The 13267-nt window shown below is 43.3% G+C and overlaps 1 protein-coding gene across 2 annotated transcripts in view; it reads right to left on the reverse strand.

Moving 5' to 3' along the window:
* SLC25A18 (solute carrier family 25 member 18) overlaps positions 1-13267 on the reverse strand; it is a 284586-nt gene that overhangs the window by 246302 nt on the left and 25017 nt on the right. For both annotated transcript variants that reach the window (XM_085652170.1, XM_085652171.1), the window contains exon 2: positions 10668-10784. The gene's annotated coding sequence lies outside the window, so the exon portion shown is untranslated. The remainder of the gene's footprint in view (positions 1-10667; positions 10785-13267) is intronic.

Consider the following 13267-nt stretch of genomic DNA (forward strand, 5'->3'; position numbering starts at 1 on the left):
CTCAAAACCATAGATACTCCAATACCAATAACTACATACCCACTTATTAACTCTTAGGTCTACATACACCTCCACTCATTCACATGTACAGTCACTCATACTTACAGTCACTCCGTACAAGACTATCATAGGCATTTATACACCTACATAGACACACACACCACCAATCATCCATAGAGGTACGGTCACACCTAGTCAGTCATGCAAATAATTAATCACACTCCCATTTACTCACCTATGCAGTTATACACACTCATTTCACTTACTCATAAAAATAGTACCACATTCTTACGCTCTTATACAATCATTGATACAAGCACACACTCATCCATACAGCCACTCTCACAATCACACACTCTCACATATACCCACTTATATACTCTTACACGCATAAATACTGCCTTTCACATATGTAGTTAGTCAGAAATGTACCACTGAGATATACATTCAATCCCTAACACACCCATACATACTCACTCAGCCATACAGTTCATCACAGATGCACTCTTAAAACCATGCACCCATAGAATCACCCACTCACACATCTATGCACAGATTGACACACAGCCTACCCACACAAACACTCAGGCACCCATACAGATACTCAGACAACCAATCGATAACCCATATAGACACTCATATAGCTATTCACAAAACCATGCAGCCACTTACACAACAACAGACAGAAACATACAGACATTCACACAGTTTAGTCACTAGTTTGCAGTAAGATACATTTAGTGACTCACTTATAGAGTCAGTTACGCACCTAGAAAATCATCTATTCACACTCTTGTACACCCACTTATTTTTCAACAGGCCTTTCCCTATATATATTACACATATTAAAACTGTTCAGAAACACTCAATGGATGATGTCATCAGTGATGTTATCAGTGATGTCATTTGAGATGTCATCAGTGATGTCATCAGTGATGTCACTGACCATGTCATGAGTGATGTAATATGTGACGTCATCAGCAGTGCATTGCGGGGGCACGAGTTATAGTTAGCTGAACTAACTAACTATAACAGGGGAATTTCTAGGGTTTTGTACGAGGGAAATGTCCAGCTAACTAGAACGCCCCTGAAACCTATGTTTTTTTCAGTGATATATATATATATATATATATAAAAAAAACACACGATCTCTTCATTTGAAAGGAATCAGAAGGACACATTGAGGGAGCCAGGAAAAGACGTTTATTGCAGTGTTGGCATGAAGCGTTTCGGCGGGGGTATGCCTTTATCAAATGCCGGTTTGCAAACACAGTCTAATCACCCTTCCGCTTTGATATTACGGAGATCGTTCTCCGATGGGTGAAAATCCAGGTGGGCCGAGTTTGTAGTCCAATCAATACTGCAGCCCACGTCGGTAGACTACAATTCCCAGCAGGCAACAGTCCTGGCCTGCTAGGTGAGTATTTGGTATCAGTCCCACAGCATCTCATAGTGAGCGTTGGATTTTCAGATTTTGAGGAACGTATTACCAAGCAGTTAAGGTGAGTGTCCAATGTTGCCACAGAAACAACTTTCCCTCCCTGGACCCTCGACGCCCAAGCCTCATATGTCCAAATCCAGTGTGCCTCTGGGACGAAGGTACAGTACTCTTGTCCCTCCGTGTAATCACGGACTGCTTCTGCAGCGATGCTGTGCCTTCACAGGATGCGGCGGTTACGGAGTAATTCCAATCCCTTGAATGCTTCACACCGATGTTGCCCTTGTAACTCCGGACACTTCGTTGGGCGGGTCCTTCTTGCGCATCAGGGACAAACGCGCAACATATAAACACACAATCTCTTCATTTGGAAGGAATCAGAAAGACGCATTGAGGGAGCCAGGAAGAGACGTTTATTGCAGTGTTGGCATGACGCGTTTCGGCGGGGGGTATGCCTTTATCAAATGCCGGTTTGCAAACACAGTCTAATCACCCTACTGCTTTCATATTACTGAGATCGTTCTCTGATTGGAGATATATATAGTCAGTCAGTCAGTCAGTCAATTGGTCTTTATTTCGGTTATCAAATCATTAAAGACATCGTACATCAGTTAAAAAATCTAAGAATTCATAATATAAACCATTTGATACATTCATACAGAAGAACTTGTAAAACTTGCAGCGAACAAAATCGCAAGAATAAGACACTTGACATAAAAAAGATAGAACAGGATAAAATTGATTTACATTAATCCACTAATATACCACATAGGAAATATTTCGCAATTTGACACACGACAACACCGGCTCTGTAGAGGGAAGTGAAATTTGTGTGCATAGACAAAAAAATAAAAACAGCTATAAGCTTCATAAGTACTAAAATTGTTAATAAAAATTGTCACAGCTATAGTGTCCTTGTCGTGTTTACTCGAATGGCCCACATCCATCCCAGAAATTTAGCGACAGCAATCGCTATGGGCTCACATGTATCTGACTTTAAAATCCTTAGTGCCTCTGCGCCCGACCTTGTACCGAGATTTAAACAGACTGGTTTAAGCCATCTGTTTCTGGGGGGCTTATAAGCGGGGCAAACAAACAGAACATGAGCTATTGTTTCCTTCTGAGTTGGGCATACAATACATTTGTCATCGTTCAGAGGGTGCCATTTGCATGTAAAGGATTTGATTGGGAGGGAACCCACTCTAAACTGATGGTACAGTTTCCTATCGTTGGGTGCTGTAATAAAATTCCAGTAACGTTCATACAAGTACTCATGTTTGTTCTCCAAAAAATCCCTCGTCAGGGTAGACTTCGTTAAGGATGCAAATCGCATAATCATAGTCAGGTTTCAGTATGCTACCTTGAACTCTTTCTTTGAGGGAAAAAGGTTACCTGCGGGATTCTCCCATAAACTGCACATCCCCATATCACTCAGCGTTTCTTTTATCCTTCTTAACCAGGAGATCTTACATGAGCTGTCAGCCCGCCTCGTTTCAAGAAGTGCTTGGGCGTACAGAGACAGTTCAGGGGTGACCTAAAGCCTTCTCCAGTATGCCACAGGTCTGTATTGGGCCATATCATCGATTTTTTTTCAGCCCAAGTCTGGATATAGAGGCATCAGTGGAGTGGATTGTGGAAGACATAATAGGGCTCTCACAAATTTGTTTTGGGCTGCAATCAGGGGTGCTAAATCTTCAAAGCCCCACAGCTCCGCCCCGTATAATACTGAGGTATTAATTTTAGTATTATATATCTTTATGACAGGAGCCACTGGCTTTGTATGGGAAAGTCTCTGTTCCTTCATAAGGACTCCTGTCAGTTGAGCATGTTAGAGAGCCAGCATATCGATCTGGGGTTTCCAGTTTAGTTTCCTTCCCAAGGTAATTACCAGATATGTAAAAACATCGGTCTGCTCAAGTTGGACATTATTCATAAAAACATACCCTTTGATGACCTTTTCGATTGTGGAGAACCATAAACTTAGTCTTATCCACATTTACCACAAGGTCGTGATCGCTGCAGAACTCTTCGAACCTCGTGAGGGCTGTCTGCAGCCCTTTCTGGGTTTTGGATATTATCAGAGTATCGTCCGCGAACATTAGCAGGGGTAATTTCATGCCTGCTAGGGTGGGGGCGTCTGTGGGGTAGTTAGAAAAGTACCGCACGACCCTATTAATAAATAGGGAGAACAAGGTTGATGCGAGGGGACACATCCCTGTCGGACAGTGGTCCCAGCCCAGGAGCTGTACAAAGAATCTCCAACTCAGGAAGACCACTCGGTGATGTTAGGAAGGGTTTAGGGTATTGATGCGCTGTATAAGATGTTCAAGATATTGTTTAGGCCCAGTAGGGAGAGTTAACCGCAATAGATTGGGTCAGTCCAACCACCACTAAACCAATTATTGATAACAATCAACTATGAGGCCTGGTAGTAACATTGGAGGTCAACCATCCCCCAATCCTCCGTCATATGGTAAGGGTCAGACTGATTTGCATATGGCCATGTCTGAAGTGGGGTGGCGGAGTGAGCTAAAGAATGATGATGGATTAAACACAGATCAGTTGACTGGGGGTGAGTGCTTGCAATGTTCAACACTCTGTCCATCATCCCCTTTTGTTTTGCTTTGTTCGCCCTAGGTTGGCAGGGTATGCCCAGACGTGGGTCCCTTGCTCACTTTGCCACTGGATTCAAGCTAGCCTTGCTGATGACGGCTGATTAAACAGAAACCGGTCCTAGGATGGTTGTTTCCAGTCCAGGGAAGACATGGCTTGGCAGTTCGGGCTGGACTGTTCCCATGAGGCACAGGGTCACTGTTTTGCATATGGCCATGTCTGAACAGGGGTGGCGGAGTGAGCTAAAGAATGATGATGGATTAAACCCAGATCAGTTGACTGAGGGTGAGTGCTTGCAATGTTCAACACTCCGTCCATCATCACCTTTGGTTTTGCTTAATAAATTCACGCGACAAGGAGATAGGGACTCCTAGGTATTTAAAGGAGAGACATCACACCGGAATGTCAGATTGCCAGGAGCAAACACGTGCGTTTCCCTGGATCAGGGCTAATTGGGACTTGGACCTATTCACATGGAGACCAGAAGATTTGTCATACAAACCAAGGAGGCTGGAGACGTCTGGGTCAGAGGTCTGTGGAACAGCCAGAAAAAGTAGGACGTCATCTGCATAGAGTGGGATTCTCTCCTTCGGTCCACCATCCCAAGACCACCCACGGTTTGGGTATCATAGCGTAGGAGCCATATGAGGGGATTAATTGCGCGGGTGAACAATAGAGGGGAGAGAGGGAAGCCCTGGCGAGTGCCTTCAGATAGGGAATGGAGCGGAAAGTGAACCGTGAACCCAGACCTGCGCATAGGGTTGATAATAACAGACACCAATGATTCTACATAGGTAAGCTCCCAGCCCAGCATGCTGTAGGACAGCTTGGCAGAAGGACCTGTCCATCATGTCATAGAATTTTCAAAATCAATTAGGACTAATGCAGCAGGAAGGTAATTTGAGCTATTGCCACTTGGATCCTTCTGATGCAGTGCACTGTGCTTTGCCGGGGCATGAATCCACATTGTTTGCAGCGGCTCAGAAACAAGAGGGCAATCTGCAAACGATTGGCAAGGACTTTGGCAAAGAGTTTGACCTCTGTGTTGATCAAAGAAATGGGTCTATACGAGGTGCAGTGGTCAGGGGAGTGGCCTGGTTTAGGGATGACCACTATAGAGGCTAAATCAAGCCCAAGGGGAAAAGCCCCCTTCTCTGCAACTCAGTGTATAGCTTGAGCAGAAAGTGTGTTAATTCAAGTCAGAACTTTGGATAGTATTCTACTGGGAATCCATCAGTGCCAGGTATTTTGCCTGCCAACAAATCAGATAGGGTGGCCTCGATTTCATCAGCTGGGATGGGTTGGTCCTAGTCACGAGCCAGGGAGAGGGGGGTCATGGGAAGAAGAATGTCTGCCAGCAGTGGGTGCTGTCTCAGTTGGGCCTCTGGCTGCTGCCACCCATCGAGTGTGGTTGGGGACTGGATGGTACTGGGCTTGATGCTCCAGAGTATGGATCGGTGCCATAAATTGTGCTAGCTTCTCCTTCTCTCTACCTCGGATAAACCCTTTTCCCAGTTCCCGGATCGTTGATTTACAAGCCACCCAGAGCACACCTGACGAACCCACCGATCCTTGATTAATTACAAAGTAAAATTGAATTTCAGACACTAGATAGGTTTCAAAATGGGGTCAGTGAGATACTAAGCACTGAGGCGCCACATGGGCCTCTTGGCTAGGTCTGTGGTTCCGGATGTCAGGGTAAGTGAAGCATGATCCAAGAACCCGTGACAGAATGGTCACATCAGTCACATAGCAGACATCAGTGGCAGGCAAGAGGAAGAGATCTATCCGAGACATAATTCTATGCACTGCCGAGAGATGCGTGCAGGCGTGGTCCACGGGGTGCCAAACCCTCCATAAAGCGCTGAGCCCCAGGGCATCTGTCAAGGCCGCAAGTTGGTAGGCCCATGAGGTGCATCCCTGGGTAGAGGGGCCAGTCACCACTGCATCTGCACAGTGTTGAAATCCCTCCCAAGGATTGCTATGCTCATTGGTAGGGTAGAGAGCAGGTGGTCAGTGAGGTCAGTGTGCCAGGGGGTGCATGATTTGTTACATATATCGAGATAAAATATGCTGTCCGCCTTCGAGTAGACCCTCTAGTCCAATGTATCTCCCAGTAGGATCTGTGTGGGTATTGGTGACCATCAGAGGGAATCCCCTATGTAATAAAATGCCCACACCTTGGGATCCCCAGGCAAGGAGGAAGGTACCCAACAGAAGGGTCTCTTGGAGCATGAGAAAAGCCGACTGAAAGAGTTTGTCATAGCGCAGGAAGGCAGTACGTTTGATGCACTCAAACAGGCCATTTAAGTTCCAGGACATCAATTTAAAGGAGGGCATTGCGAATGTGGGTGTGACAGAAGGCAGTCAGTGATCTAGGTCCAAGCGTGGGAAAATGAAGCAAGGCAGGTGGCAGCGACAGGATTGGGGCATGTGTGTGGTGCTGTACAAGAGCTAAAATAAACATTTGTGGACACAGTATGATACAAAGAAATACAATATAATGAACAAACCCCTTTAAACCCCAACTCCCCCTACCCCATATTGCCACCCTCGAAGCATCTGTCACCCAAACGTGACCCAACAAAAGAGATTCAAAATCTAATCTGTCATGTTGCGATTATCCAGTCCCCAGCAGTTCCCCAAGCAGCAGTGTGATCCAAGTCCGAGCCTGAGGAGCCACACTCTCCTGGGCACGAGGCCAGTAAGAATGAGTCTGTCACTTCCTCTGCGGCATCGGGTCCCAGCCAGCGGTGCCGCGCTGCGGGCCGCCTCCAGGGTCCACCTTTTTGGGCAGTGCTCGCAGATCCCTCCACTCAACCCACTCCCTGGCCTGTTCGCGAGTCTCGAAGACGTAGGATTTGGAGTTGAAAAATACCTTCAGTTTTGCAGGGCAGAGGCGCATGAACTAGAGACTAAGTGCTCGGAGCTTGTGCTTGCCCAAGTGAAAGAGCGTCCACATTTCTGGATCACCTCAGTATAATCAATCAGCAATTTTGATATCGAAGGTCAGGCTGCTGGCATCTCTATCCCGGAAACTTTTTATTTGGGCGATTAGTGGGCACGCCAGAGCCCCAGGAGCTGGACGCAGGACCGTGGATCGGTAGGCTCGCTCCAATATGAACCACTGCGAGAGTGCAGCCTTCGGAACCCAGGAGCGAAGCCAGTCCTCCAGATATTTTGCAACGTCTGACGTCTCAGGCACAGCAGAAAAAACAACAAATTTCAGATTATTGAGGGGAGACTCGTTTTTGGCACCTTCAGCCCTCTTCCCCAGGGTCGCAGCAGAGGAGAACAGACAAGCGACTTGCTGCTTCAGGACAGCCACCCAGCCTTCCACTGAGGACACCTGGCGTTCAGCTCTGTGACACGACTGGTAACATTTCTAAGGTCTTGGCAGGGGAGCGCAACACAATAACTAGTTCTTACATAATGCAGACCAGAATTTTGGACTGAATTGAAAACCACTGTCAGTTATTAAAACCTGAGGAATTGAGCGGGAAGATGCAATGGTCTCATAAGTGCTGCAAGTCTAGTATAGGTACTTTTAATGTGGACACAGAAAAAACATGCCAAAATGCATGGCTATACATCTAGAAGCAGAGCTGGCAACCAAAAATATATTTTAACTGCCATTCCAGGATGCTCAGCAGTCTTGGAATCATGAAGCCAGCTCATAGGTTGTTTTAACTGTGTGAAATGCACATATAAAGCGTTCCCCTTCATACAATTATTCATCATTCTAAACTATGCTATGAAATTGATATTTTGTGTTCTACTTTGCAATATCAAAGGATATTCACTCACTGTCGTATTGTTAATTTCAGGTTAAGTCTGCTTAGAAAAGAAATCTGCCTTCCAATAATTTGGACCAGGATTGTAACTTATCAAAGTCATAATCAGAAATGAACACTGTCCACCTACGTTGTCTAGGGGTTAATGCCCTGGCTGTTTTTGAAAACTGTTAATTTCTGTGATCTGTATACATTTCTTCCTTGTATCTCGCACCCACTGGAAACGTCCCCGCTCCACCAAAAATCTTTTCACTAATAACATTCTTTGTGTTGGTACAAGTTAGTTCTACAGGGAAAAATTCCGGAGAAAAGTAAGCCACTGGATGCATCTGATTAGTTGCAAGATTTATCTGGGTTAGTACTCCTCCCATATCATGATAGGAAGCATTTGTTCCTACATTAAATACTCGTTCTACATTTTCACTAACAAAATGTTGTGGAGGAGTTTAGTAATGGGTCTCACAATCTCAGAGAATTGGTGAATTAATATTCTAAACCAATTAGCAAAGCCTAGGAAGCTTTGAACAGTTTTTACAGAAGCAGTGGTAAGCCACTGGAGTATTTATGATTCTTTTTTCTCAGACATTTTATTTCCCTGAAAGCCGATTTGATGTCCCAGGTACTCTACAGATTTGTGTAAAATACAAACGTATCCCTTAATCACTGCATGTCTGCTTTTAGATGTTGTATTTGTCTCCAAGAACTCTGAATATATCGGGATGTTAAAGAACACAGAGAATCCACCCACGAATGATAGGCGAAGGAGAAAGGGAACAGGTTCTAGAATGGCAGGTGTTTCCTACAATGGTGGGAAGCACTTAGTGTTTTTTAAATACCCCTCTCATACCAAAAGGGCCTTTGGTGTCATGCTTCATCATAGGGGTTTTTGAGTCCCTCTACGGAACGTGGTGGGCTACTAACCAACGAATACGCGGGAGCACTGATGTAATCACTATGTGTGGTGTGGTGTTTAAAACCTCCATCACACCTTTTTAACAATACCAGCAAGGAGGAATATTAAAAGTTTTTTAGTCCTCACCTGCCAGGTATTTTTTAAACACTCACTAATCCATTCACATCTGACCCTACCTCTCACCAACCTCACACACCACACATAGTGATTACATCAGCGCTCCCGAAAATTCGTTGGTTAGTAGCACGCCGTGTTTCGTAGAGGGACGCGAAGACCCTATGATGAAGCATGACACCAAGGGCCCTTTTGGTGTGTGAGGGGTATTTTAAAAACACTAAGGGCCTCATGTAGGTCGCCAAATACCGGTCGGTAACGGCCGATTTTCGGTAATTATACCGTTACCGACCGGTATTTTGGCTTTTGAGATGTAGGGGGCTCATTTCTGTATTCGGTAATTTACCGAATCGGTAATTTTACCGATTCGGTAAATTCCGAATACAGAAATGAGATGTAGGGGGAGTGTGTGGGTGTTTTTAGGAGTCGGTATTTACCACCAACTAATAGTTGGTGGTAAATAATGAATGGATGTGTTTAAGCATTTTAAAGCGCGTAGAAGTGTGCAATGTGGCAGACATACATGCCCTTAGGGCATGTATGTGTGCCACATGTGCACACATGGCCGAATCAGGGGTGCAACAGGGTGTCAATGTGACACCCTGCCACCCTTGCATGTGTCCCCCCATTACCGAATCGGTATTTACCGATTCGGTAATGAGGCATACCTTCCCATCAATGGGAAGGTATGCCTCATTACCGAATCAGTAAATACCGATTCGGTAATTACCGAATTTTACCGATTCGGTAATATTTACCGAAGGATTACCTACATACGAGTTACCACTTCTTAAATACCGATTCGGTAACGTTCGGTATTTAAGAAGTGGTAACTTGTATGCTACCTACATGAGGCCCTAAGTGCTTCCCACCATTGTAGGAAACACCTGCCATTCTAAAACCTGTTCCCTTTCTCCTTCACCTATCATTCGTGAGTGGATTCTCTGTGTTCCTTAAATGTAATTGGGGAGACTGAATCCGCCCCCAGTGTCCATGTGGACACGATCTCTCTCCGCTCCCTCCTTTGATTTGCATGGTATATCGGGATGTTACCTGAATTAACTATAGAAAACAAATTCAAAAACGCTCTTAGGACCTCACCAGTAAAATATAGGGAAATCATTGAAGTGTCATAGAGTCTGAAGGTCATGACTTGATAGTTAAATAAGCCAAACCTCAAGCGTAATACAGTCTTCCACTTGTTGCCCTCACATCATCTGACCAGATTAGGCAAGCTTCCTTAATATCAAATTAGCAAACATCTCTGCGTGTTAAATCGGATATAAAATTAAGGATTTCAAAGGTAATGGATATCTATTTTTGTTATAGTAAATCTGTCCATAATCTTAGCCCACCTCCCTTTTTTTCCACAAAACGTGAGTGAAACAGCAGTGAACTATGACGGCTTGATGAACCCATTAGCTGACTATCCATATATAGACCATCTAAGGTTCTGTATCAGACTCTTTGAGAGTATATCCTCTACTACATATACAGCTGCTCAAGGTTCTAAATCAATTTTGTAAACATAGCTTATATGTGGTGGTAAATGACTAGCTTTATTTCTTCAAACACATCCTGAAAACATTGTTAGTAGTGAAGTGCTTATGCAATATTCAACATGCAGTTATTGGAATACATGCCAAGGCCTAGAAGTGCAACTATAAGAAAATGCACTGTTTAGTAAACAACAGTTGACACATTAATCAGAGTTCAATTAGAATGCGCTAACAGCACTATCAATGTTAGGATTATGCGGAGTCAACAGTACAAGTCCAGAATAATTTGTACTTACCCACTGAAGAATCACAGAGTCTGAAAGGCATGACTTGATATTCAAACAGAGCAAACTTCATGTGGAACGTAGTCTTCCACTTGTCGGCCTCACTGCCTCTGACCAGATGGTAAGATTCTATTAGAAACAAATTAGGGAAAATCTTTGCATATTATTTCTGATCTAAAATTGCAGATATCATCTCTTGATGATTTCCAGAACATACTAATAGAATCGTATGTATATGAAAATGTACAGGCCTGAAGAAAACATTGAATAATCTACTACTTTACCCTCTTTAGAACCTTTTTTGCTTAATCACTGGTAACAATAAAGATTGAGCTCCATTAATGTTCCTATAATTCTGTAAGGCTTTCGATTCCAAAAGTCCTCAAAATTTTTTCCTGTTCATGTGGCAAAGTATTTACCATAGGAACTATAATATGAGCAACAGAAGTTTCCATACATTTAATATCCAATCTTGTGCTGACTTGAATTCTTCACTTGACAAGACAGCTCCCTTCGTTGTTGAGGATTCCAGTTTTTCAAAAGCTGTGCCTTCTCTAACTGTAAGGTTGCTACTGCTTGATAACTTAGGTTTATTGTGACAGTCTTGCCCAAATTTGCCACAATAATACATACATAGATTTTGCATAAGTCTCGATTTCTTTACTACCACCTGATAGCATTGGCTCGGAAACTTCAAAATTTCTATTCTTTTCCAATCTAGAACGTACAACAAATATATTAGTATCAGTCTTTCTTTTCTGCGAGTGACGCTTAGTCAAACGATAATCTAACAGAACCACTTCTGCATACATTCTTCACAGTATGTAGGATTGTCAACTTGTGCCGGTACATCTTTTACTTCACTTCGTCACTGTTAGTAAAACACACTAGATTTTTTGCTTTGAATTAAAATTCTCATTACTTAATGTAGGAGAATGTAATTTCTTATCAAACAACTTCCACATTTACTCGCAGAAGATAGAAAAATTATAAAGCAGGTGGTCTTTGTCTTCTATTAATAGAATACTACAGTTGGCAGCTATTCCACTCAATAGGACAAGACAAAAGCTGCATTAGTCTAATGATCTAGAAATGCCATTGATTTACGCAAGAAAATGTAACTGACGCAGATTAGGGAACAATGCAAACGTCTTGGGGTCTCCACTTAAACTTTCAGGCAGTAAAGGTAATATAAGTATCAGTTGACAATACAACTGTGTATTGCTAATGCAGCATTTAGGAGGCAGTAAATCCCAAACATTATTAGCCTTGGGTTCAGGAGGTACTGATACCTGACTAGTATATTTCTTATCAGGTTAAAAAATAATGCATTTCTTATTTTATCTATAATAACTCATTCTGAAAATTGTTATTCTTACACCACTGTGAAGTGACCTTTTGTTCTAGTTTAGTAACTACATCTAAAATTTGAAACAATGTAGTATTGAAATCCATTGCTATTGATAATTACTATTATCAATATCTTCATACCACACTTGTCTCACAATACCAATTATATGTCACTGACTTCGTTATGAAAAAAACATTTGAATGGTATTTGAATTCAAAATCCAAATAGACATACCTTATGAGAATAATTTTGTGCAAGGAGTTTGAAATCCTAATGAAAGAAGTCTGGTGAAATAACAAAGTGCAGTTCTTAAAGAGATGCGTGAATACTTCTCTGATTTCAATTATATCTTTCATCAAATTCTCAGGATTACAGGTTACTAGGATTCAAACTTCCACCAGTAAGTCTTGGCTGTAGCAAGTATGTATCATGATTGCCTCACAAAGCCACTAAGGCTCCCACCATTGGTAAGCCTGGTGAGAGTCCTGTGACTCTATGGGTCTTGTAGTCCTTCTTGTCTTAAGTTGGGTGTTTAATATGGCACATCTCCCTGAAACACGAGGCTTCTGTACAGACAGTAGCCACTGTGCATTTTTTTCAAACTATCTTTATTGAGTGTCTCAGCAGTACAACACAATAGGTTTGCAGCATTAGTTATGGCACAATTGATATACTGTGTAAAAGCAACATATAGTATGCAGTATCAAGGATGCGAGAAATATGCGTAGCATGGCGTGGTCAGCTTCAAAACGCTAATAGAAGATGATGTAACCCAACAATTTAAAACTATGAACCTGGTTCACTGCTATAGGGAGTCTTGCAGGTTTGTAAGGGATACTGGACAAGGAGAGGTTGTACTGGTGTCTCAGCCGTTGCGGGTGCACTGATACTGCGCTGGCCGCTGATTTTCACCTAAGTTGGGTACCTACCCATATCATCCAGTTGCCACATGCATCTTAGGGGTAGTCAGCAGGCTCCGTCTGGAGTGCATGTATCAAATTGTCCCATGCTGCCACGATGGGGTGATTGCATAAACCCCGGGCCTCTTCTTGCCACAGTGCCACCGATTCTGCACTTGCCCATCTGACCAGTATCGTATGCCATTGGATAGCCCCCAGAAGTGTTGCTGCCTTCCACTCCATCGGTATCATGTGCCTTACCAACAGTAGCGAGAAGTCGGTGAAACAATTAACTGCCCTTTCCTGCCCATAAAGTCCCAGGACACAACTACCTACATTGTTTGGGTCCTGTCTGCCTATGA

Source organism: Triturus cristatus, chromosome 4_1 (genome assembly GCF_964204655.1).
Source record: "Triturus cristatus chromosome 4_1, aTriCri1.1, whole genome shotgun sequence".
NCBI lineage: Eukaryota > Metazoa > Chordata > Amphibia > Caudata > Salamandridae > Triturus > Triturus cristatus.